This window comes from Rhineura floridana, chromosome 21, assembly GCF_030035675.1.
Source record: "Rhineura floridana isolate rRhiFlo1 chromosome 21, rRhiFlo1.hap2, whole genome shotgun sequence".
Lineage (NCBI taxonomy): Eukaryota > Metazoa > Chordata > Lepidosauria > Squamata > Rhineuridae > Rhineura > Rhineura floridana.
In genome coordinates this window covers 19,837,367-19,863,689 of record NC_084500.1, presented here as the reverse complement: position 1 = coordinate 19,863,689, position 26,323 = coordinate 19,837,367, and the positions used below count along the sequence as shown (strand labels likewise).

The following is a 26,323-nucleotide window of genomic DNA, read 5'->3' as shown; positions in this document are numbered from 1 at the left end:
TTCAGGCAGGGAGTCTTTCCCAGCCCTGCCTGGAGATTTCCCTGGGGATTGAGCCTGGGACCTTCGGCATGCAAAGCACGTGCTTTGCCCATCGAGTGACCACCCTTCCCTTAAATATAAGGCAAGACTCCAGTCCTCATGGTCTAGAGCAGCCTTTCCCAACCAGTGTGCCTCCAGATGTTGTTGGACCACAACTCCCATCAGCCTCAGCCAGCATTGCCAATGGTCAGGAAAGATGGGAGTTGTGATCCAACAACATCTGGAGGCACGCTGGTTGGGAAAGGCTGCTCTAGAACAAAGAGCTGATTTAATCAGCTGAGTTGTGGAACAGCCTCCCCGAAGAGGTACGCCTGGCACCTACACTTCTACACGCCAGGTAAAGACCTTTTTATGCTCCCAGGCATTTTAATCTTTTAATTTTCTTAATCTTTCTACTTTTAACATGTATCCTTCTTAATTTGTGTTGTATTTCATTTTTGTTGTGCTTTCTGTTGTTTGTTTGTACATGTTTTTGTGATTTTTTACTATGATATATTGTATTTTATCTTGTTTGTTCACCGCCCTGAGAGCTATTCTGCTAAGGGCGGTATATAAATTGAAATAATAAATAAATAAATAAATAATCAGCAGCGCAGGAAAAGTGCCTTCCCCCAAGTCAGGCCATCTAGCTCAGGGCTGTCCATGCTGGGCAGCTTTGGCTCAGCCTCCAGGGCCTCAGAGGTACACAGACGGAACCTGGGACTGTCTCCACACAAAGCCCCTGTGCGACACAGAGGTCCTTTTAAGGTCTTCTGTCTGGGCTCTGGCCACCAGGTCCACCCACCTCCTTAACTCTGACAGCCTTGGAGCAACAAGCGCAGCCTTGAGCCAGCCGCCTACCCGTGGGCTTGGCGATGGTCCCATGTCTTCCTCTGGCGCCCAGGGGTCGCTCCTTGCAGTTGCACCAGCTGCAGGAAGCCCCTCAGCTCTGCTTGCTTGGGACTACTCGGAGGAGGGTACAACTGCTTGCCCTGGCCTTAGACCGTGGGGAGGGTCCAGAAACAGGTGGTCACCACCAACTCTGATGCACCTTGCTGTCAGTCAGCAGCCTGGCTGCTTTGACAGGTGCACAGAATACCAGGGAAGGTGCACCACACCTCATCTCCCTTTGCTCTTCATCCAGAGGGAAGGAGGAGGCGGCTGCGGCGGAGGCAGGCCCGGGCAGGTACCAGACACAGGCTCAAAGTGGAGCATCGGTGTGGAGGAACAGAAGGAGGGCAACAGGGCACCCAGAGCCAGGGCTGTGTGTTTAAGAATTTGCTCTGTAAGTTGGAACCAAGTCCTTAGTCCTCCCATGAAACGTGCTTTGTCAGGAAAGGGCAACCCGAATGATCAAGGGGATGGAGCAACTCCCCTCGGAGGGAAGGCGGCAGCATTTGGGGCTTTTTCGTTTCGAGAAAAGGCGAGTAAGCAGGGACATGATACGCATAGTGTAGGGAAAGCGGGTAGGCCTCTCTCATCCTACTGATTCCCAACAGGGTCATCCACTGAAGCTGAATACTGGAAGATTTAGGGCAGGCAAAAGATAGTACTTTCTTCACACACAAAGTACATCTTCGCATGGAGTATGGAATTTGCTCCTGTCAGTCTGGATGGCTTTAAAAGAAGACTAGACAAATTCACAGAGGAAGAGACCATCCATGGCACTGGCTGCCCATTGGCTGCCATGCCAAGTTCAAGGTGCTAGTTTTGGTGTACAAAGCCCTATACTGCTTGGGACCAGGATACCTGAAAGACAGTCTTATCCCTTATATGCCCAGTCAATCACTGCGCTCTGCAGGTGAGGGCCTCCTGCAGACACCATCTGATCAGGAGGTCCGTTCTGCACAACAGAGGACCTTTAGTGTGGTGGCATCTACCTGTGGAATTCCCTCCCTCTGAATATTAGGCAGGCGCCGTCTCTGTTATCTTTTCAGCGCCTGCTGAAGCCATTTAAGTAGAGACCTTATCCCACTATGTGTCTTTGCTGGAATTGCTTTTTTAGATGTTTTTAAAGCTTTTTTAAAAAGATGTTTTAATATGTTTTTAAATATGTTTTGGCTTGATATATTTTAAAGCCTGTTTTTATGATGTTTTTCGTGTTTTTGTTCGCTGCCCTGGGCTCCTGCTGGGAGGAAGGGCGGGATAGAAATTTGATAAGTGAGGAAATAAACAAATAAATGCTAGTCGGAGGCCTCTGAAATGCCATTTGTGGGGGGTCACAAGCAGGGAGAATTGCTACTGCTCTTGGGTCCTGCTTGTGGCTCCTTTTGGGGGCACCTGGTTGGCCACTGTGAGAACAGGGGGAGGGACTAGATGCTCCTCCGTTGGCCTGATCCCGCTGCAGCCGGGCTCTTCCTATCTTGTTATGGTAACTGCAGCATGCAACTAATTGGTGCAGAAGTGTATCCAGTGTTGATCACACTCCAAGTAGACCCAGCTGTACTATCCGTAGTATTAATATTTCTTCAATTTATTCGTCGTTTGACATCTCCAAGCGACTTACAGAATTTAAAAGCACGAAGCGTGTCATAACATTAACAGACATGAAAAACGCAGGCCCATTAATTGCAATGAGTCTGCTCAGAGAAGCGCTTAGTTGGACAGAACCCTCAACCTTTTGGGGTCAGCGGAAGGAGAGGGGGGCTCTGCAGGACTGGGAGCCAAGAGGGGCCGCTGTTTGCAGAGCGAAGGCACCCAGGGATGCAAAGCCTTTGCCGTTTATGACGGTATCTCCCAAGGCAGTTACAACAGAGAGCCATCATGCCTTGCTGGCGATATTAGTTTGCCCAATCACCTGTACATTGCCTGCGCTTTGAGGCTGGTGACGTTCCTGTTTTGTCAGGTCAAAAGACTTGTGAAGCTGTCTGACAGGGAGTCAGTGGCTCCCCAGGGTTTCAGAGGGAGAGGGAGAACCTTCCCCCACTGGAGACGCCGTTGGGGGCTGAACTGGGGGCTTTTGGCTTGCAGCGGGAGCTGCCTACTCCTGAGGTACGGCCCTTTCCCCCAGTTTGGTCTAGGAAGGGTATCTGTCTCTCTCCTTCTGGAGACCCACCGGGAAGGAACGCATAAGGAAGGGCGCTTGCTTGCTGGATCAAACCAAAAAGAAGCCTCCTGTCCGACACTTTCTGGAAGCCCACAAGCAGGGCACAGCAGGATAGAATCGATTATGGGAAAAGGCCGTGGCTCAATAGCAGAGCCTTCGCTTTGCATGCAGAAGGCTCAGGTGCAGTCCCCAATGGCATCTCCAGGGAGGGCTGGCAGAAAGTCCCCGGCAGAACATCTGCTGCCAATCAGTGTTGACAATACAGAGCTAGGTGGACCAAAAGTCTGACTCAGCCTCAGGTACCTCCCAGTGTTCCCATTTAATTCAGCCCTTTATTCAGAACTAGGAAGACTAGAATTTTACTTTCTTGTTAGGAGCAAGACCAGAGCAAAGCGGCAGAGCATCTGCTTTGTATGTAGAGCGTCCCACGTTCAGTCCCTGGAACCTCCAGGCAGGGCTAGGAGAAGACCTCCTGTCTGAAATCCTGGAGAGCTGCTGCCAGTCAGTGTTGGCAACACTGAGCTAGATGGACCAATGGTCTGACTCAGTATTAAAGCAGCTTCCTCAGTTCCCAGAGACAAAGTAACAGAAAAAGGCTTGCTGGAGTATCTGCACTGTGTGAAAAAGTATAATATTATTATTGTTGTTGTTATTGTTATTATTATTATTAATTATTTTCCTAAAGCTATCAGTCCCCAACATTTGGTGGATTATCCATTGTAAGGAAGAGAAAGGAGGCGACTTCCCTCCACATGCTCACGCTCTGGATTAAAAATCCCTCCTGGGTAGCGAACTCTGCTGTAAATGGCAAGCTGACCCTGCCCTTAGACAGAGTGTGGCATTGTCTCTGGGTGGAAGATGCTGTGGGGTGCCTCCCCGACAGGGACAATGTTTGGGGTGTGCCTATGGGGAATGGGCACCAAATCTTTCTGTGAATGCCTCTAAGTGTTTCTGTATAATTGAATTGGGGGGTGAACTCAGTTCCTGTGTAGGATATCAATTTAAGTCTGTGGGGCACTGAAGGGGGTGCGCTAGAGCTCATTGTGGGGGGAGATCAGCTGGGAAATTAATTGTGGGTAAATGAATGGAAGATGACATTGTCTGGGGCGATCTGAGTGGGATGAAAATTAACTGAATGACTAAATTATTTGCAGCAATTTGGAGAGGAAATGAGTTGGCTTGCTTTTTGTGACATGCAAAGTCTAACTTTGCTTCTATACATATAAATGAGCAGTTGCAAATTTTAGGCAAATCTGCACCTATGGGGCCCTGTCCAAAATCTTTACATACCTAGCAGTGGTATTGCACCCTCATCTCTTTTTCCCATCCTGCTGACCTAGAGGTTTGCTCATTGCAGGCTTGGGCCCAGATTCAATCCCCAGCATGTCTGGGCAGGGTTAGTAATGCCCCTGACCCTGCCTCAAACCCGGAAAAGCCACGGCCAGTCAGTGCAGAGAATACTGAGCTAAATGAATCAATGATCTGACTCTGTATAAGGATGACCAGGGGACTGGAAACAAAGCCCTGTGAGGAGAGACTGAAAGAACTGGGCCTGTTTAGCCCGGAGAAGAGAAGACTGAGGGGAGATAGGATAGCGCTCTTCAAGTACTTGAAAGGTTGCCACACAGAGGAGGGCCAGAGTGCAGGGATAGTCCTATTTAAACCAGCACTTTATTCAGAATCATGAGGACTAGAATTTTACTTTTTTTTTTAGGGATAGGGCCACAGCTCAGTGCTTTCCATGCAGAAGGCCCCAGTTCAATCCCTGGCAGCTTCGCCAGGTAGATCTGGGAATATCCCCTACCTGAAACCCTGGAGAGCCTCTGCCGGTCAGTGTAGAAAGTACTGAGCTAGATGGACCAATGGTCTGACTTGGCATAATGCAACTTCCTAGTTCCTATTTGGGAAGGACTGGAGGTCTCCTTTACATGCAGAAGGTTCCCGGTTCAGTTCCCAACAGCCTCTCCAGGTAGTGTTGGAACGACCCTCATATGAACCCATGGAGAGTGGCTGCCAGTCAGTGCAGACAATACTGAGCCAAATGGGCCAGGGTCTGACTCGGTAGAAGGCAGTTCCCTACGTCTCCGATTGTTCTGGAGCTGTGAACACGAAGCCTCCATTATTTCTCCTTAAATCTTGACCCTGATTTAGGTCTGAAATGCAGCAGAGTATTCCTTGCAAGGCACATGTGAACGCCCTGCTTCCGTTGGTCAAAAGACCCATTTGCATGACAAATGCCGCCTCCTCTATTCCTCACCTTTCTCTTCTGAAGGAAGAGCCCACGGCAGACATTCACACTTCACACGGCCAGCAGGCAGGATAGCATCTCCAGGCCTCCCAGCTTGGGTGCGCCGGTCCCCGCCAGGATTCTCCTTCCACCTTGAAGAAAAGAATTAAGTGAGAAGGAGAAAGAGAAGAAAGAGAGAGATTAATCCTGGAGATTGTGCAGGTGAAATTAGCAGCAGCAGAAACAAGGAGGCTTTGATACACCTTTCTCTTGGGTGCAAGGAAGGCCACAGCTTTTCTCAGCCCTGAGTCTCCTCCGAGTTAACTGAGGGAGCAACGTGTGTGTGTGTGTGTGAAGAGAGCCTTTCTCATTTTCACAGGCTTATTAGCACCACCACTGATGGGTGGGTGAGGGGGTGGCCCTTCGTCCAGCTCCTCTGAAATTTGGGATAGAGTGGGGGTGAAGACATTGCACAAGCACCAGAAGGGATCCAGAGACCAGGAGGGTGACAATCGAAGGCCTGGCCCCTCACCAAGGCTGCAAGCTCTCCTGGGATGGGAAGCACAAAACAAAAACACCCAGAGGTTTTTAAATAGACTGAGATTTTATCAGGCCTCACGGCTTGGAGTGTGACTCAGCAACTTATTAGATAGCCCTTACTCAAGACTTGTATAAGGCCTTGGCTCTACCGTCTGCAAAATGCAGATAATCAGCCCCTGGCCTCCTTGACAGGGCTGTTGGAAGGGTGCCTGAGAAAGGCGTTGCACAGTAAATGTGGGATGTCAGTCGGGGGGCACGTTTTAAGAACATCTGTGTCCCTCCAGCTGTTGCTGGCCTTCAACCCCCATCAGCCCCACCCAGCACGGCCAACAGGTAGGAGTTGTGGGCGTTGGGGTCCAGCAATATCCAGGTGTGGGGGGGGGCGAACACAGCTGGAGGTTAAATTGCACAAGGAAAAAGAAGAGTGTGTCCTATAAGAGTGTTCACTGAGACTGAGTTTTCTCATTGTAAGACATCCCTATGGGGCTATGAGGAACTTCCTTACACAGGGTCAGACCACTGGTTCATTTAGCTCAGCATTGCCTACACTGACCAGCAGCTGCTCTCCAGGATTTCGGACAGGGGATGTTCCCATTCCCATCTGGAGATGCTGCTGGGATTTGAAGCTGGGACCTTTGGCATTTGAAATAGATACACTTCCACTGAGCGATGGCCCTTCCCCCTAAATTTGACCTGGTCCCCTAAATTCTTCTGCCTGCCTCCCCCCAGCTTGAGAGGCTCTTTCTTCCTTCCCCTAACAGAGTTTTATCCCCTTGTCTATTTGTGCTGTACTTGTCCTGGGAGCCCCCTCTCTTTCACCATGCTCAGAGTACCTGGCTCTGCACTCTTTGAGACAGCCTCTCCCTCCCCAGACATTCATTCATTCATTTGGAGTACAGGGTTCTCCACCCTCTCCATTTTATCCTCACAATGACCCTGTGAGGTAGGTTAGGCTGAGAGACCCAAGGTCACCCAGCAAGCTTCATGGCCAAGTGGAGAGCTGAACCCGGGTCTCCCAGGTCCTAGTCCAACACTGTAACCATTACACCACACCACACTTGGTACCTCCATCCTGACCCCACGCAGGGGGCAATTCTCCTTCCCCCACCCACTTTCCTTGTCTTTCCACTTACTTCTCCCTGAGAGAATAAACCCATGCCGGGCTGTTTCATGGGAGAGCGAGCATTTCACACGACTGACTGTTCCTCCATACGAGAGAAAAGTAGGCCTGAGCCCTTCCAACAACAACTAGCTTTCTACCTGCAGGGTATGGGGGGAACATGCAGTCATGTGGGCTATCCCACCCCCATAGTCTTAAGCAGTCTAGTCAAGAGAGAGTTTGACCATGTCAGCCATGGCCTTTTAAATTACTAGTCAATTAATTGCTTGTAAATTAAACAAACACTGGGTACGAGTTGCTCATAAAGCGATTTGCCTGTTTCATCCATTCTAGGAAGGAAGAGCTGTTGGCGCTTCTCTCAAGCGCCTTCAAACACTTACTGCTGAGTGCTGATACAATTCCCAACTCACTGGAATCAGAGAGGAGGAAAGTAGTGAAGACGTGGAGAGCTGTGCAAGGAACACAACCCCTGCCTGCCGAATCCCAGAGAGATTCAAGCCTTGGGCAAAGGGGAATCCACTCAGGAACCGAGGAAGCTGCCCCATCCTGAGCCATACCACTGCTCCATCCCGCTTAATGTTGTCTACACTGACTGGCAGCAGCTCTCCAGGGTTTCAGGCAGGGACTCTTTCTTTCCCAGACCCACTTGGAGATGCCTTTGGGGATTGAGAACCTGGGACCTTGCAAGGCAGATGATCCACCACTGAGCTAGGGGTATAAAACGACACATGGCCCAGAGAAAGTGGCTAGAGAAAAGTTTTTCTCCCTCTCTCGTAAGGCTAGAACTCAGGGACCTCCAACGAAGCCGGATGTTGGAAGATTCAAAAGGAAGGACTTTCTTTCACACGGTGCATAGTTCAACTCTGGAATTTGCAGGGACGGCCACCACCTTGGAGGGGCTTTAAAAGAGGGCTAGGCAAATTAATGGAGGAGGAGGAAGCTACCAGTGGCTACTAGCCACGATGGCTATGTCCCCCCTCCACTGCGGGAGGCAGACCGCCTCTGAATGCCCATTGCTGGGAATCACAGGTGGGGAAGAGCCCTATTGCACTCGCGCCCTGCTTGCAGGCTTCCCCGAAGAGGCGCCTGGGTAGCCACTGTGCAAAGAGGGTGCAGGAGAAGAGGGGTCCCCTTGGGCCTGGCCTCCCACTCACCCTCTTCTGCTGATGCCTAAGGGCCATTGGCCTCTTCTTGCTTGGAAGAGATCCCAAGGCATCGGTCAATATAGGATAGTGATGGGGGCAATGGTGGGGGTGGCACACAAGTCATCTGGACGCTCCTGTGGCAGCTCCCAAAAGCTTCCAGCCACCTCTAGCACCCTTTTCTCGAGGTGGTGCCCAGCACCAGTGCGGGCTGCTCTGGATGCAGTCGCCATGGAGATCCCGTGAGATCCCCCTCCAGCCACGTCGGGGGTGGCTACCCTCCCAGAAGAGGCTACCCAAAGATGGATAAGCCGTGGCCAGAGAAAAGGCTCAGGGGCAAGTGTGGCCTCAGACCGTCTCCCAGTTCCAACCAGCCAGCCAACCAAATCTGTATCCCATGGTCAGCCCAGCGGAGACCGGCTTCCCACTCCCACCTGCCTCTGTCTCTCGCCTTCCTCCTGCAGTGGGCCAGCTATGTTTGCCCTGCCGGTGCCCGTGGCTGCTAGTTCACCAAGGCCTGCTGAGGCAGGTCCCTGTAGGAGAAAGTGATAGAGAGCCAGAAAACAAGGGAGGAACCTGCTCTCCCAGGAACACAGCGTGTCATTCATGGAAGGAAACTGCTTGCTGTATCCCCTGGTTGGGATAGCAAGGTGTCCGGGAACGTCAACACGCTGCTTCCCAGGCAAGCCAACGGGACCTGCCTTACACTGTCTCAGTATCGCCAACACTGACAGGCAGCATCTCTCCAGGGGGTTGGGCATCTCTGTCAGACCTATGCAGATTGAACCTGGCACCTTCAGCTTGGGAGCAAAGCAGCTGCTCTGTCCTGAATATAGGACCACTATAAATGGGAAGCTGTCTTTTGCTGGGTCAAACCATTGGTCCACCTAGTTTACTATTGTCCACACTGACTGGCAGCAATGGCTCTCCAGGATTTCAGGCCAGGAGTCCCTCCCAGCCCCACCTGGAGAGGCTGCCGGGGATTGAACGTAGGGCCTCAGATGCTCTCCAGTGAGATCCAAAAACCTCCTTTAGGTACACCCAGTTGGTTCCTTTATTACTGTTTTGTTATTGGGACAGAGGACTCATGGTCCGTATCACAGACTGCTTCTGATGCTCACCGCTCCTTCGGGAGTGGTTTGCTGCACTGGGGTAAAAGAGTGGGGCAAAAGAGTCCTTCCCTCCACGCCCTCCACCGTAGGCCCCGCTGACAGACGTGGAACAAAGTGGGCTCTCTCCCTGTCCTCTCCGAGGGCAGGACATGCAGACCAGATGATGGCACTCGCTCACGCACTCTGTGTGCAGATTAAGGGTTCAGTACAACGCAGTAGGGGGGAGTTGTTGCAGTCATCAAAAAAGCAAAGAAATGGGGATGGCGAGAGCAAGGCCCTGCTCTTAAAGGCACCGCGTTCCCTACCTCAGCTTGGAGCAAGTCTCTTGAGAGAGGCTCCTTTTGTTTCCTCACCAGCTGAGGCTGCTTCCCAGTGGGGTCTTTTTCCCAGGAGAGGCAAAATCCAGAGATAAGGGGAGAGTGCGCCAGGGTGGGTCATGCAGGGCTCTGCAGCACCAAGTGAGGCCCAGTAGTGGACACGATCCTCAGGGACGAGCAGACAAATCTGTCTATTCTGGTTCCGCTCACATTCTTGCTTGACCACCCTGAAGGTCTGGTTCACCTCATTGCCTCATTAGTCATCTTTTTTTAAAAAGCCCACATGAAAATCCATGCACATTGTCCTACGCATCTCTTCCTAATAGTTGCAATTCTGTATGCAGGTCTGCCCAACATATGCATTTTATGCAAGCATTTCCCTGTAACAGACTGCAGTTTTGCACATTATTTCCCCAAAAATTATGTTCTTCTGTACACATTAAAAAAAAAAATAACCGAAGGACTATTTTGCAAACTTTGGAAGAGTGTGAATGTTGAAGGACAGCTGTTTCTGTTTGGGAAGTGCACATTTTTATTTACTTATTTATTTAACTTCCTTCTCCCACCCTTCTTTCCAAAGAAGTCCAGAGCAGCAAACATTAAAGTAGTAAAACAATATAATTAAAATAAAATAAAAACATATTTAAAAGTTTTTTTAAAACCATCTACATGGATATAAAAATATCACATCCCTCACACTTCATAATTTCAAGGTTGCCACTTAAAAGTATCTTTCAGCCATTTTGGCGGGAAAATACTGTTGATGGCAAGCTTGAAATTGCTATTAAGAGGTATCCTGCCTCTGACCATGGAGGTTCTATTGAGTAAGCACGGGCCACTTACCCTCCATGACCACAATTTCTAGAAGGGTCACTGTGTGAGTCTGTAAACCCTGAACAGAGTCTTGCGGCACCTTAAAGGAGGGATCACCAGCCTTTTTAAACCAATGGGCCCATTTGGATTTCTGAGAGTGCCGTGGGCATGACCCCTTCTAGTCAGTTCTCTCCCCACTCCCACAGATCATCCCCCCTCCCCTCAAGACAGAAAGAGAGAACATGAGAAGAGCCTGCTGGATCAGACCAGTGGCCCATCTAGTTCAGTACCCTTTCCTCACAGTGGCCAACCAGTTGCCAATGGGCAACCCGGCAGCAGGATCTGAGCCCAAGAGCACTCTCCCCTCTTGCGGTTTCCAGCAACCAGTCTTTGGAAGCGAAAGCATGCATACACATACACACTTGCTTTTCCAAAGAATGTGGGTAAAAGTCAGACCTGGTAGAATTAAACTAAGTCTTGAAAAGCTCACAGAGCTGAAAGAGGAAGTGGGACAGAGTGTCACACTTCCAACTTCCTCCTTCAGCTCTATGTACTTTCAAGGGAGAAGAAAGGTCACCACTCTCATCAATTCACGTGCAAAGGGGCGGTGGCAGAAGAGACGTTTTGTGTGCAACAGGGAAAGACCTCAAGGGCACCACTGTGTCTATAGGCACCATACTGGTGACTCCTGTTCTAAAGACTAACAGATTTCTCATGGCATCACCTTTTGTGGGCTAGAGCCCACTTCATCAGATGACAGATTATCTGCAGTTGGCAGACATGTGGACATACGTGGATATAGAGGGAGGGGAATGTTAACAGCGCACACTGAAATCGCAGAACGGCGCTTTGGTGACAGGTCAATTAAAGCTTAAATGTATGCAAAGGAAACCCAGCAACCGTTCACAAGAGCAGTCCCTGGCACGCTCATCCTGGCTGTGCTTTAATCCTCAATGAGTTGCTAATCCCTTCTTGGAAAGCCTGTTGGTGTCCACAAGCCTCGTCATGAGGTAACTTTCCCTGTTAATTGTGTGCTGCCTGCGCTTGTGACGTCGTCTTCCTCTCGTATCTGCAGAGCCAGGAAGACAAGATCAGCCGAATGTGTAACGTTTGTAGGTGCCTTTTTGGGATGGGGTGAATGAGGGCCAGCAGGGATTCTGCACTGGAGAAGGAAAGGCCCACTTTAGGTTCCTAGAGGCACTCTCTAATCTTCACATGTCCTGGAGAGCTGTGGCCCCGTGACAGAGCATCTATTGTGCAGGGAGAAGGCCACAGGGTCAATCCCCGGGGCCTCCAGTTGGGGCTGGGAAAGGTTTCCTATCTGAAATCCTAGAAAGCTGCTGCCAGTCAGAGCGGACAAATACTGAGCTAGATGGGCCAATAGTCTGACTTGGGATACAACAACTTCCTAGGTTCCTATTTAAATCAGTCTTTATTCCAGACCATGAGGACCGGAATCTTAATTTTTAAGGGAAGAGGCTGTAGCTTTGTGGGTGCAGCATCTGCTTTGCATGCAGAAGGCTCCACATTCCCAGCATCTCCAGACAGGGCTGGGAAAAGGCCCCTGCCAGAAATCCTACAGAAATCCTACAGAGCTGCTGCCAGTCAGAGCAGACAACACTGAGCTAAATGGGCCAAGGGTCTGATTTGGTAAAAGGCAGCTTCCTCTCAGTCCCAGCACTGGCACCTAATTCTGTCATCTAATAACTGGGGCTGTCTGTGACCCCTGATGTGATTTTGGGCCTGATCCAGAGCTCTGGAGTGGCTCCAATCCAACCTGGGGCCGACCTGACCTGAATCCAGAACCCAAACTGAACTGGGGGGCTTGTACAGCTCTTAACTAGAGGGGAAAGCCCTGATTCAACATGCAGTGGAATCGGCATGTTAGCAAGTCAGCCGGCACCCTTGGGGGACTCCAAGGAGGAGGCCGTGACCCCTTTGAGGCACAAACTGCGCGCTCCAGGTTTGGTGGGTCACAGGTTGGCTGTGGGGGCATCCTTGGGGGGGCAGGACCACAGAGATCAAATGGGCCGCAATGTGGAAAGTGGACATCACTGGTTGGGCTGACCCCGGATTGCCTGCTCTGACTGGCAGGGGTCTCAGGCAGAGAGAGGGGGCCTCTCCCATCGTCTGCCACCAGACCCTCTTAAAGAGAGAGGCCAGGGGTTGAACTGGGACCTTCTGCATGCAAAGCAGGGGGCTCTCTAACCACTGAGCTGTGCTCCTTCCTGTCGTTTCCCCGTCCTGTCTCTAGGGTAGCAATGGGGAACCCTCGGGGCCAGGGTGCCACTGTTGCCCTTGGAGCCTGTCTGGCCTTCAGGACTCTTCCTAGGCCCCTCCCCTTACCTAGACCACACCCCCTCTCACCAAGCCACACCCCTTCCTGGCCCTGCTTTGGAACCTCACTGCGTGTTTTCACCTGGTCCTTGAGGTCGCTGACTCATAGGGTTGCCACAAGTCATAATCGACTGGAAGGCACAACAACAAAAATAAAGGCATATTGCCCTGATATGGATTGCAGAGGGTGTTTTTTGTTTTGTTTTAATGGGCCAACAAGGCTAGCTTTACTTTAAAAGCAAAACAAAGCTGTCCTAGGTGTCCATTTTGGAAACCACTCCTTCTGTCCTCTCAAGAGCCTGTGATTCCCCCTAAGTTGGTCCCTCTGCTTAATGGCTGAAATGAGAGTCCGAGGGGGCTTGCAAGAGAGGAGGGTGGCTTTTAAACCACTCTCGGATGGTTTTATTCTGGTTTAGATTTAAGATATTGTCCTGTTTTATGGGCTTTAGCCGTTATTGCAAACGGCCCAGACAACTTTGGTCCTTGGGCAACAGTGAATGAAATAAATTATTTGGCTGGAACCATAGACTCTGCTCTAGAAAGCTCTTCTCAGAGTCCCAGATCCGCTGGATCTGGCTTTACCTCACTTAGTGGTGAGTAGGGAGAGGAGAAATTTGATTTAGTTCACAGTTAAAGCCAAATCAATATGAGAAGCTACACACAGCCATCTTTCGAAATTCTCACGTAGCTGAATTTTGCAACGCCGATCTCCAGCCAACGAATGTTTACAAAAATGCATATATTAGAGGCAAGTGTGCATTAAAACGCATATATTACTGAAGACAGCATACCAAAATACATGATGTAAAATGCCAAAATGTGTACATTACTCAATATCACCTACAAAAATGTGTTTCTTTGGAGAAATTCGCACAAAAATCTGAAGAATTTTCATGAGGATTTCTTTTAAATTGCAGAAATGTATTTAAGATTGGAAAAATTAGAATGGACATGGACAGAACCGTCCATCCCTCGTGGCAGTGGTGGGGAGGGGGGGAGAGGCACTCTGCACATGCCTCATGGCATCCTGTCCTTTATGTACTTCACTCATTCCATGGCTAAGTTCTAGAAATCAGGTTCCAAGGCTCACCCTAAAGCGTTGCCCAGTCCATCCTCCAGCGGATGCAACTGCTGCTGCTCCTATCCATTGCCCCCCCCTACAATAACAACAACACACCCCTCCCTGCTTCCTGAATCAGCCTGTCAGGTTTTCTCCTGACTCAGCTCCTGCAGCCCATATGCCTAAAATTCCCAAATCCATCCTGCAGATCAAATAAAGGTAATTAGAGCGCTTAATGTGGGCGATTCCCAGTGGGAGGGTAGGAGCGGCCACAGGTGGGGCTGTGAGGGGAATGCATTAAAGGCACAGCAGGGCACCACACCCAGCAGAAAACATGCCACAGCCAGGAACAGACACCATTAGGGCGGGTCACTGCACACACCTTCCCTGTAAAAGGAGGAAGGTGGCATGATCCCAGCATGAGCTCACAAAAAGTGCCGGCCGGCTGACTGAGGAGCAAGAGGGAGCCCCCCTCAGACCCTTGGCTCCTCTGGCTCAGTGCTGGGAATCGGGGCTGCTGGGAATGGTAGTCCAAAGCATCTAGAAGGAATCAGAAGGCCAGTTCAGAGACTGTATGCTCCTCGGGGCAGGGACTTCTTCTCTTCCCCCTTTTCTTTGGCTTCTACTAGGGATGGGAGGGGGGAATTTGATTCAGTTCGCATTTCAAGCTGAATCTATCAAATTTGCACTTTCTGGAAAAAAAAGGGGAAACCGAATCACAGCCATCTTTGAAATTCGCAGTTATCCGAATTTCGTGATGATGTTCTTACACCAATGTTTACAAAAACCGTCTATTAACGTGGGCATAAAAATGAACACATGAGTGAAGATAACGTACAGAGATGCATTATAGTTGGAGAAATGCTTGCAAAGATGTGTACATTAGTCAAAAGTGCATACAAAAATGTGTTCATTAGCAGAAATTCACACTTAAATGCTGGAGAATTTTCATGAAGATTTAAAAAAAAAACATTGTGAATTGCTGCAGAAATATTGAGAAGTGAATTTAAGGTTGGAAAAAGAGAAAGAGAACCAGAATTGACAGACACTTCCGTCGCTAGCTTCTGCTATGCATTTTGGAAAGTTGCTTGTTCTTCGTGCGATTGGACACCCCTTAAGACATCATAACCAAATTTTGCATTTTGGTTCCCAAGAGCAAGGAGTAACTTTTGTCTCTGTTTTGTATACAGCTGGACACCGTTAAGAATCAAGAGGGTGGAGGGAAGCTCTCAAAACTGATTTTTATGTTTGGTTTCTTAGAATTCCCGAACAACGCTGGGCATTTATTTATTTATGTATTGTCTGATTTATATCCCGCCCTTCCTCCCGGCAGGAGCCTAGGGTGGGTATGAGGCTGCCAGCATCCTTTAGAGCAGAGGCAGCTGACCTTTTGCTCTCTAGATGTTGCTGTATTCCAACTCCCATCAGTCCCAGCCGCCAGGACCACTAGCCGGGGATAATGGGAGCTGTAGTCCAGTTGTAGCTGGAGAGCCAAAGGTTAGCCACACTTCCTCTAAAGCATTGTGATAAGCAGCGGTTAGAGTGTCAGACGCGGAACTGGGCAACCAGAGTTCAAATCCCCACTTGCCCATGAAGCTCACTGGGTGACCTTGGTCCAGTTACTGCCTCCCAGCCTAACCTACTTCCTAGGGTTGTTGGGAGGATAAAATGGAGGAGAACTTATGTATGCCACCTTGAGCTCCTTGGAGGAAAAAAGGTGGGATATAAATGCAATAATTAAATAAATAAAGGCTAACAGCCGGGATCATCCTCACTGCAACAATCATCACAGTTCTCTGTGTTACGGGACAATCCTCTCTTCCTTTTCAACAGAACCCAGTGCTAATATGGCTGCGTTAATTTCAATGGGTCTACTCTAAAACTTAGTTGGATACAAACAACCCTCTATTCAGCACTGGTTAGGCCTCATCTTGAGTACTGCGTCCAGTTCTGGACACTGCACTTTATGAAGGATGCAGACAAACTGGAACGGGTTCAGAGGAGGGCAACGAAGATGATCAGGGGACTGGAAATAATGCCCTGTGAGGAGAGACTGAAAGAACTGGGCATGTTTAGCCTGGAGAAGAGAAGACTGAGGGGAGATAAGATAGCGCACTTCAAGTACTTGAAAGGTTGCCACACAGAGGAGGGCTGGGATCTCTTCTCGGTCATCCCAGAGTGCAGGACACGGAATAATGGGCTCAAGTTGCAGGAAGCCAGATTTCGACTGGACATCAGGAAAAACTTCCTAACTGTTAGAGCCATACGACAATGCAGCCAATTACCTCAGGAGATGGTGGGCTTTCCAACCCTGAAGGCATTCAAGAGGCAGCTGGACAGCCACCTGTCGGGGATGCTTTAATTTGGATTCCTGCACTGAGCAGGGGGTTGGACTTGATGGCCTTATGGGCCCCTTCCAACTCTATGATTCTGTGATTCTATGATCCTCAGTCTGTCCCCAGCCAGTCCCCCCTTCTGCTTGCCTCCTTACTTACAACAATCCCAGGGGGTGATGCCTGCCATCTTCCTCCTCCTCCTCCTCCTCCTCCTCCATCTCACTGTTGCCCCTTGAATAACTCCATAGGGAGGAGGATGGGGGCAGAACTAGAAGGGGCTTGCGGTGCCTGTTGTTGGCTCTGGTTCTGCCTGGGAATGGAGGAGAAATTCCATCCAGTCCTTATTTAAAACCAAATCTATCACATTTGCACTTTCTGAAACAACATGAGAACTGAAGACACAGCCATCCTTCAACATTCACACTGATCCGAATTTTGCAATCCAGTTCTCCAAACAAAGTTTACAAAAATGCATAGACTAGGGGAAAGTGTGCATTAAAAGCAATACGTTAATGAAAATCATACGAAAATGCGTTGTATGGGGAGAAACAGCTTGCCAAAAATGTGTCCCTTCGTCAAGACTGCATGCAAAATATGTGTTTATTCAGAGAGATTTGCACTCAAAAGCTGGAGAATCTTCCATGAGGATTTTAAAAAAGAAGATTTTGCGGACTGCTGTAGAAATGCGGAGAACTGAATTTCAGATTGGAAACATGAGAGCCGAGATAGACCGATTCTTCCATCCCTACTTCCTCCTGCTGTTGGGGCCCCCTGTCTTCTGCCCTACCAGTCCCAATGGGCCCCGGCCATCACCAGCCCCATTTGATCACCTAAAGCAAACAGAAGAAAACAGAGCAGAGGAACCTCTCCTTAAGGTATGCAGATGTTTCCCTGAGATACATCCAAGGCATGCCTTATCTCCTGCCTGCTTGTTTCAGGATAACAGCTCAAATGATAGGCTGTTGGCCTCCCAGGGACATCTCTTTAACTGCCCACTCACTCCTCGCTGCAGGTTAAGATGTTCCACCTGTTAATTGTACTTTAGAGAAGAGCTAGGCTGACTGGCCCTCCTGCTATGTATGACCTGTTTCCCAGTGTTGTAGAGGGGCATTCTGAACAGCGCCCATTGCCACGCCTGCAAGGAGAGCCTGGAAATACAGGCAGCTGTGTTGATCCATTATTACACACTTACACATACACACACTGCATTAATACCGAAGTTTATTAGGATCTGCATGACGGCAATCCTATGCATAGCTTTCCCGGGAAGGCACGCCATTGAATGCTGTGACCACTATTCTCCAGCCAAATACTGTATACAAATATACATATACTAGGGTAAAGTTGCCAAAAAAACCCACACCATACCTTAGTGAGAATAACATACAAAAATGCATTACATTAAGGAAAATTGCTTGCAAAAATGTGCACAACAGAAGTACACACTGAAGAATTTTCATGCGGATTAAAAAAAAGACAAACTGATCTGGATAACTGAACTTACTGTAAGACAAGGAAAAGGAGATACCCAACGAAACTAAAATCTATGGATTCTAACTCCAGCCAGATGAAATGCGACTGTAAGCTTTTAATTACAAATGCAAACAATCTTGCAAAGAAGAGGCATTTCCATTGAAACTGTTAGCATGAAGCAGGAACCCCATCAAAGGAAGGGAAAGAAGTATCCAGCCTCTACTTGACGATTGGTCCTCATTCTCTGACTTCCACCATTGCTAACCTGTCACAAACTTGAAAGCCTTGTTATCACCTTGTTCACTTGCCAGAGCACAAAAAGGGTAAATCAGTTAGCCTGGCACTTTGGGAGTTGATGCCATTTCTCCTTGTCTGGGGAAAAAACAGTCTTGGAGCTGGGCTCCACCGCATCGCACCTCCACCACGGTTTCTTTGCACTCATAGGTGGAAGCTGTGTACTCCTGCACAAATATATACATATAGACACACACACACACATCCACAAATCACCAGGGATGTTATGGGCATGTGTGAAAAACTTGGGAGAGGCAGAAGAGTTGGCCATGAAATGCCAAACGTGGAGCCTGTCACACCAACCAGGAAGACACTTCCTGAGCCAAAACTGCTGCTATCCGGACCTGATGAAGATCAGTGCTAAAGCACGTTGACTCAAGAAACCCAAAGCTGCGCCTTCTCTTGCCTCGCCCACTGACTGCGCCCTCCCAGGCCTGTCCCCACCCAGCCGCTGACTCAAGTCCCAGAGCCCCACCCGAGAGGGCTCAAAGGTGCTGTACAGGGCCTCCTCCTCTGAGGTCATGCAAACCCAGGGTGCTGATGCACAAGGAGAATCCTGCTAGAGCAGGAACCGCCACGGCCTCTCATGCGGCTGCCAAAGACTCTTATCGCTTCAGCCACGGAGCCTTCCACACTGATCTCACAAGGTTGCCTGCCCTCATTGCCAACCACTCAAGGAATCCCACTCTTCCAGTGGAGCCATGGAGGGGAAATCTGTCTGGTTGGACAGCCCCAGGGAGACAGAGAGGGCAAGTCTCTGGTGGTTGTTCTTCAAAGCCACCTGTCAGCTCAGGGCAAGAAACAAGTGGCAAGGGAGGCTGTTGCTGACATATATGTGAAAGATATACATTTGCAATGAGGAGAGCTTTGCGCACACTATGGACTGTGAAAAAGACAAATAATTGGGTGTTAGAACAAATTAAACCAGAACTATCACTAGAAGCTAAACTGAGGTTATCATACTTTGGACACATCATGAGAAGACATGATTCACTAGAAAATATAATAATGCTGGGGAAAACAGAAGGGAGTTGAAAAAGAGGAAGGCCAAACAAGAGATGGATTGATTCTATAAAGGAAGCCACAGACCTGAACTTTCAAGATCTGAGCAGGGTGGTTCACGACAGATGCTATTGGAGGTCGCTGATTCATAGGATCCCCATAAGTCGTAATCAACCTGAAGGCACATAATAAATGTATATATAATTATAGGGCTGAATCAAATGCTAGTCCTTGTCAGAGTAGACCCATTGAGGTTAATGGACATGATTAAGAACATAAGAAGAGCCTGCTGGATCAGGCCAGTGACCCATCTAGTCCAGCCTCCTGTTCTCACAGTGGCAACCAGGTGTCTCAGTGGGAAGCCTCCAAGAAGGACCTGAGCGCAACAGCACTCTCCCCTCCTGCCTTATATTAGGGGAAATGGCTCGCAATGGCTTATCTTGCCCACCTGTCCTACGCCTGGTGTCATATATAGGGCATATAAAGACACAAGGGGGGTTTTACAGGCTCCCTTTGCAAGTGCTGACAATCAGCTGATCATCGTGGCTTGCAAAGCCCGGTCCACGGAGATGTGCAAAAATGGATCACCTGACCTCACTGTGATTGGCAGGTGGGTGCAGAGCTTGGAAAAGTTACTTTTTTGAACTACAACTCCCATCAGCCCAATCCTGTGGCCATGTGGGCTGGGGCTGATGGGAGTTGTAGTTCAAAAAAGTAAATTTTCCAAGCTCTGGGTGGGTGGAAATTAGGACCTGCCCTGCTGGCTGCATCCGTGGTCCCCATTAAAACATTTCTCCACTGACCACTTGAAAATTGCTGAGGGTCTTGGCAAACCACTTAATGATTTCTTTTCTGCCCATTTTTGCCATTGTAATGCACTATGGAATTCACTCCCATAGGAGGCAGCACTGGCCACCAACGTGGATGGCTTTAAAAGAGAATGGGCCAAATTTATGGAGGAAAAGACTATCAAATGGACTATCAAAGACTCATGATGGCTGTGCTCTGCCTCCCTGGTCGGAGGCAGCGTGCCTCTTAAAACCAGTTGCTAGAAACCCCAGGTGAGGAGAGCTGCTTTTGCACTTGGGTCCTGCTTGTGGGCTTCCCAGAGAGCATCTGGCTGGTCATTCTGAGAACAGGAGGCTGGACTAGATGGGCTTCCTTTGGCCTGACCCAGCAGGCTTTTCTTATGTTCTTATAAGAGGGTGTCCATTCGCCATTAACATCATGTCCAGTGTCAGTTGGAAATACCCAAAATAGCATGGGGAAAAGTCATGCCAGAAGGAGTCCATAAGCTTTTCAGCCAGCGCAGTTTCCCAAATCTTGGTCCACCATCCTTGCAATGAGAAGGGAGTTTTGTGTCGCCCGTGCTTGGCCATTTCCAGCTGAGCAGCAGCCAACAGTAAGGCTATCAAGTCGTCGTAAACAATTTTGTCCGTAGTCTCAGGATAAATTGACAGCAAGCCAAGGTTCAGATTCAACGGTATTAATTGCTGGACTATCAATTATACGGGACACTCCACGCGTCGTTCTGCTTTAATAGTTGTTCCGCATCACTCCCTTAATGTCACTGCATCATTCCTGTCCGGAGGGACAGTGGTGCTACAGCTAGGGATGGAACGATCTGTCAGTTTCAATTCTGTTGGTCTCTCATTTTTCCAATCTTAAATTCAGTTCTCCACAGTTCTACAGTAATTTGAGATAAAAAAAAGCATGAAAATTCTCCAGCATTTTACTGTGAATTTCTCTTAATAAACACATTTTTGTAGGCAGTTTTGAAAGTAAGTTGTCATCATATGATTGTGTACGTTATTTTCTCTCATATATTCATTTTTTCTGCATGCTTTCCTCTAACATGCAGTTTTATAATCATCGGTTGATGAACTATTGAAAAATTTGAGTAAGTGTGAATTTTGATGGAGGGCTGTGTTTTGGTTCTGAAATTGTTTCGGAAAGTGCAGATTTGATAGATTCAGCTTCAAATGCGAACTGACTCGAATTTCTCTCCCGTGCCTAGCTTACAGTGCAATAAAAACGCAACAAAAAATAAATAAATTGGAACATTTATGGTATGAAAAGTTATGGGATTTCAGCAGGAAGTTACAGGATATGCTCCAAGTGGACATGAAGTAGTATGTGTGTCCCAGAACTTCATAGAATCACAGAATCATAGAATAGTTGAGTTGGAAGGAGCCTATAAGGCCATCAAGTCTAACCCCATGTTCAATGCAGGAATCCAAATCAAAGCATTCCCAACAGATGGCTGTCCAGCTGCCTCTTGAAGGCCTCCAGGGTTGGAGCCTACCTTAGGTCATTGGTTCCATTGTTGTACCACTCTAACAGGAAGTTTTTCCTGATGTTCAGCCGAAATCTGGCTTCCTGCAACTTGAGCCCATTATTCCGTGTCCTGCACTCTGGGATGACCGAGAAGAGATATTGGCCCTCCTCTGTGTGGCAACCTTTCATGTACTTGAAGAGCGCTATCCTATCTCTCCTCAGTCTTCTCTTCTCCAGGCTAAACATGCCCAGTTCTTTCAGTCTCTCCTCAAGGGTCTTTGTTTCCAGTCCCCTGATCATAACTTGCGCATGCACAAACAGTAATGATAGTATCATTACCACAAAGAATTACAAATACACAATTAAAAGGATGTCTGGAGGAGTCCTGAATTTCTTATGCACCACTTTGAGTGTGCATGTCTATAGATAAACCCAGTTATATACTTAAAGTTTAATAATAAAATCTTCTATGGAAAGCTGATTGTTTGTTCACTATGCATTTGGACGTCTCTTAACATATCACCAAATTTTGCACGATGGTCCCTGAGATAAAGGAGCAGGGTTTTTTGCCTACGTTTCAATACATCTGGATCCCATTTTGAACCAAGAAACTTTCAAAACTGTGCTGATTTTAACTACTGATCTCAAGACTGCACTTTTGTGGTTTCTTAGAATTCCCAAGCAACGCCTTGTATGAGGCTGCTAGCTATAATAATGGGTTGTTTCCAACTAGGGATGGGCAAGAAATTCAATTCGATACATTTGAAGCCGAACTGATCAAACTTGCACTTTCCGAAACACATCCTTTGAAATTCACACTTATTTGAATCAATGCAGTTTGCCAACCAGTATTCACAAAAATGTGTATGTTAGGAAAAAGTGTGCATAACCATTAATATATGAGAATAACATACAAAAATGCATTATTTTAAGAGAATTTGCTTGCAAAAATGTGTACATTAGACAAAACTGCCTAGGAAAAAAACTGTGTTTATTAGGAGAAATTTGCAGTAAAATGCTAGAGAATTTTTTAAGAACAAAAATTGCAAATTGCTGCAGAACTGCGGAGAATTGAATTTAAGATTGGAAAAATGTGGGGCTGGTTACAACCTGAAGATGATGTGACCCTGGTCTGTTGGAGGGGATTTAGAACTCATAACTCCCTTTCCTGTTTCAACACTCTGGCTCCTTCTTGAACCAAGAGGCATTGGAGTGAACCAAAGGAGGAACAGGGCGAGGGGGTGGAGAGAAGGTGATTTAATGCTTTGGGGAAGAGGTGGGGGAGAAAGGGAGAAGATCACACAAGCCAGTGTCAAACTGGGATCACACAGCACCTTCAAGGCATGTAGCGCTGAGAATAAATTACGAATTGGTGAGCATCCAAATATGCCGCCTTCCAGAGAAAGCTGATCTCAGCCTCCAGGGACGCAGGAGGCATTTACAGTAGCAGCACCTGGCATCCGGTATGGAGCAAAAGTGCTCTTGCGGCCCAGCGCCAGCCCTGGCAAGAAGGTGTCGCCATCAAAGCGCCCTTCCAAAATCCAGGAGAGAGAGAGAGAGAACAAAACAGATGTCTGTTTCAGCCCTGGCTCCTTGCCGGGGCCTGTCAGTCACGCAAAGCTGAGAGCTGGGCTGCCATGGCTACTCCAAATCATTCAGAGTTCCCTCGCCTTCCTTAAAAACAAAAACAGACTACTCTCCGAGGGGAAGTGGGGATTGCCACGCATCGCTGGCAGAGAGCGACAGAGACACAGAGCCGTGGAGGAACCATTTTGGCCCCACCTTGGAGAGAGATATCGGTTCTCCTCTCAAAGGGTCGTTGTTTGAGAGCCATCTCTCAACCTTGTTGGCAATCCATCCCTCTTGTCCTCGCTCTAAACTCAACGAGGTGTGCCTCTTCTCTCTCGGGTGAGGTTACACCTTCAAACCTCAACAGCCATGACCGTAAAAGACTCCTGGTCCCCAACCTGAGAGTGTATCCCTGTGGCTTTAAAGCAAACAGCGTTGCCTGTCCCACCTATTGCTGGCAAACGTCTAGCATAGCCCTTCTGTGACAGGCATATTATTAGGTCCCGTCCTCAACATCTCCCATAAAAATGGTCTCAGGCAGCAGGGTTAGAGAGCAGTTTTGCCTGAGACGAGGGATGGGCAAATCTGCCCATTTCTGCTTCTCTCCTTTTCACATTTTTCCAGTCTTAAGTTTTTTAATTCTCCACATTTCCATATCAGTTCACAATGTTGTTGTTTTTTAAAAAAAGTCCTTGGGAAAATGCAAAGCAATGTTCTCCAATACAATGCCAGTTTGCACGCTATTTTCACCAATATATGCATTTTTATACATGCTCAACCCTAGCATACACATTTTTGTACACTTTATGTGGCTGAAGAACTGCACTGCAAAATTGAGAGAAGTGCAAATTTCAAAGGATAGCTGTGTTTTGGTTCACATATTGCTTCAAAAAGTGCAAATTAGGTAGTTTTGCCTTTAAATGTGACCTGGATCAAATTTCTCCCCAACAATGAAGTACTTCTTTACTCAGCGCATAGTTAAACTATGGAATTTGCTCCCACAAGATGCAGTAATGGCCACCAGCTTGGATGGCTTTAAAAGAAGATTAGACAAATTCATGGAGGACAGGGCTATCAATGGCTACTAGCCATGATGGCTGTGCTCTGCCACCCTAGTCAGAGGCAGCATGCTTCTGAAAACCAGTTGCCGGAAGCCTCAGGAGGGGAGAGTGTTCTTGCACTCGGGTCCTGCTTGCAGGCTTCCCCCAGGCACCTGGTTGGCCACTGTGAGAACAGGATGCTGGACTAGATGGGCCACTGGCCTGATCCAGCAGGCTCTTCTTATGTTCTTATGTTCTTATGTTTATGTTCTTAAGGTGTGTTTTAATTAATACCTCTTAATAAGCGGATTCTTCCACCCAAAAAACCAAAGTCAGATCAGGTTCTTTTGTTAATTAGATAGCCTGGCTCATTCCCTTTTGCTGGGAGAACAGGCCTTTGCATAACTAAAGAGTTTGCCAAGTACAGGTGATTTGTTGCCATAGTAGCAAACGGTCAGAGATGTCATTGAATGAATGTCAGCATAATGCACAATACACTGTTGCATTACAAATAAAAAACTCAGTAATTTGCCATAAAAACTGACAGAACAGTTAGTCCAGGTGGCTAATACCAAGGCAGACTTATAGGGTGCTGGAACACCCCAAATTTGTGCACAAATGCAAATTTGGAGACTTTCTCCAATATCCCTACTAGGATGCACAGATAGCCAAATCCTCCATGAATTGGTCTAACCCCCTTGTAACACCATCTAAATTGGTAGCCATCGCTACTTCTTGTGGGAGCAGATCCCGGAGTTTAATTATACACTGTGTGAAAAAGGACTTTAAAAAACAAAGCCTGCCCCCAGTCTCCTGTCAGTCCCTTTCACAGGATGACCCAGAGTTCCATCTTTATGAAAGAGGGTGAAAAACATTTCCATGCCCACTTTCTTTCAGAGCTTCATTCAAGGACGTAAAAAGAGCCGACAACACTGGCCAGATGGATTATTACTAAATCCCCACTCCTTTATTTTAAAAAGTGGTTTCTGCTGGGTCTTTGATCTCCACATTGCAAATGCAGATGAAACTAGGATTTATATATTTATTTTATTTATTTATTTAAAATATTTCTATCCTGCCCTTCTACCCTACAATAAGGCACTCAGGGCGGCTTACAATAAAATCGAGCACGTACATAATACAAAGGTGATCACTTTAGCATTCTTGTAGAGGAGCAGAATTGAGCCAGCACCCTCCGAAAATCACAGGAGGCACCTGCAGACTTTTTTTGTTTTTCCCCTGGAATGCTCCCTTGCAATCTCTGAATTTCCTGGGGCTTTCACACTCGGTTTCCGTTCCCCTCTGTCGTGCTAATCCCCGTGGGCTGCAAACATTTCAGCAGAACTTACTCATCATAAAACATCAATTTTCCCCCCTTTGAACTACAAAAAAGACTTTTGGCGCTTTTTACAATCATGTATCTTTGTTTAATTGAAAGCTGATAAATTAGGTTGGAACTTCCAGAGATTAACCCTTTGGGCACAAACTTGAAGAAGGTTGGGGAGTGGGTGGGAGGGGTGGTGAATTTACAAGGCAAAACTCTGGCACACAAGGAATGTGCCCAGACCTCTCTGGCATCATTTCCACGCTCGATTAACACACACACAGAATGGTTTGGTTCAACACATTTTTACATTAGTATGCCACCTTTTAAAAAAAACCTTATGGAAATTTGTCAGCATTTGTGCATATTTGGATGTGATTTTGCCTAACATGGGATTTTTGCAAGCAATTTCCCATCATTTAATGCGTCTTTAATATTATTTTCCCTAATGTATACTTTTAATGCACACTTTCACCTAGCGTTCCCCTCACACCCCCAGTTTGGAGAACAGAGTCAGAATTTCAGCTGTATTCAGGTATGCGTGTTGGTTTCAGAAGGACAAATTAGGGAAGTCTGCATTCAAATTATAAAGAGAACAAATTTCACACACACTCCACTAGCAAACGCACAGAGCTTTGCCTGTCAAGCACCCTTGAGCAAAGCGCTGGCCTCTGAACACCTCCCCCCCCCCACTGCCTCCCAGGTCCAAAGAGCAAGTTAGTCTTTCAGAGGTTCCCCTTCTTTTTCATTTGCCTAGATGTGATGTTGTGGGGTTTTCCACAGGGAATTAATTTTATTTCACCTGCCATCCTGCTGTACACAATGAGGGTCACTTTGTAAAGAGTGGGTATAAACCATTACAATGTGATAAGAGAAGATGGCACTGGCTTAACATTGCAAAAGAAGAAGAAGAAAAATCCCATGAATGCTAGAGGTATCTTTACCCAGAAAATTCGCTCAGCCTGGAACTGTTGTAGGGGCACCCAAATTTGTAAGGCTCGTCCACCTTCTTCCTGTTATAATTATTATTTATTATAATTATTATTTAGTGCTGTCATTGTACCTTTGCAGAGGAATGTAAGCAGCAGCAGCACAATGGCCAGGTAACCAGAGAGAGGAACTATTTTTTTTAAAAAAATTAAGACATTATTTAGCTTTGGGGATTTTAAGTTCCTGAATTGATTGTATGTGGGTGAAGATTTGTGCTCCTCTACACTCAGTGAAAAAAGGAAGAGCCGCTGGTCCCTGAAGCCTGCTTTCTGTACCCCAAAGCCTG

The 26,323-nt window shown here is 47.7% G+C and overlaps 1 protein-coding gene across 2 annotated transcripts in view; it reads left to right on the top strand.

Moving 5' to 3' along the window:
* FOXN1 (forkhead box N1) overlaps positions 1 to 26,323 on the top strand; it is a 56,776-nt gene that overhangs the window by 1,293 nt on the left and 29,160 nt on the right. Inside the window, exon 2 of one of the 2 annotated variants that reach the window (XM_061605488.1) lies at positions 26,119 to 26,150. The exons of the other annotated variant lie outside the window; for it this stretch is intronic. The gene's annotated coding sequence lies outside the window, so the exon portion shown is untranslated. The remainder of the gene's footprint in view (positions 1 to 26,118; positions 26,151 to 26,323) is intronic. 2 annotated transcript variants of the gene reach the window in all.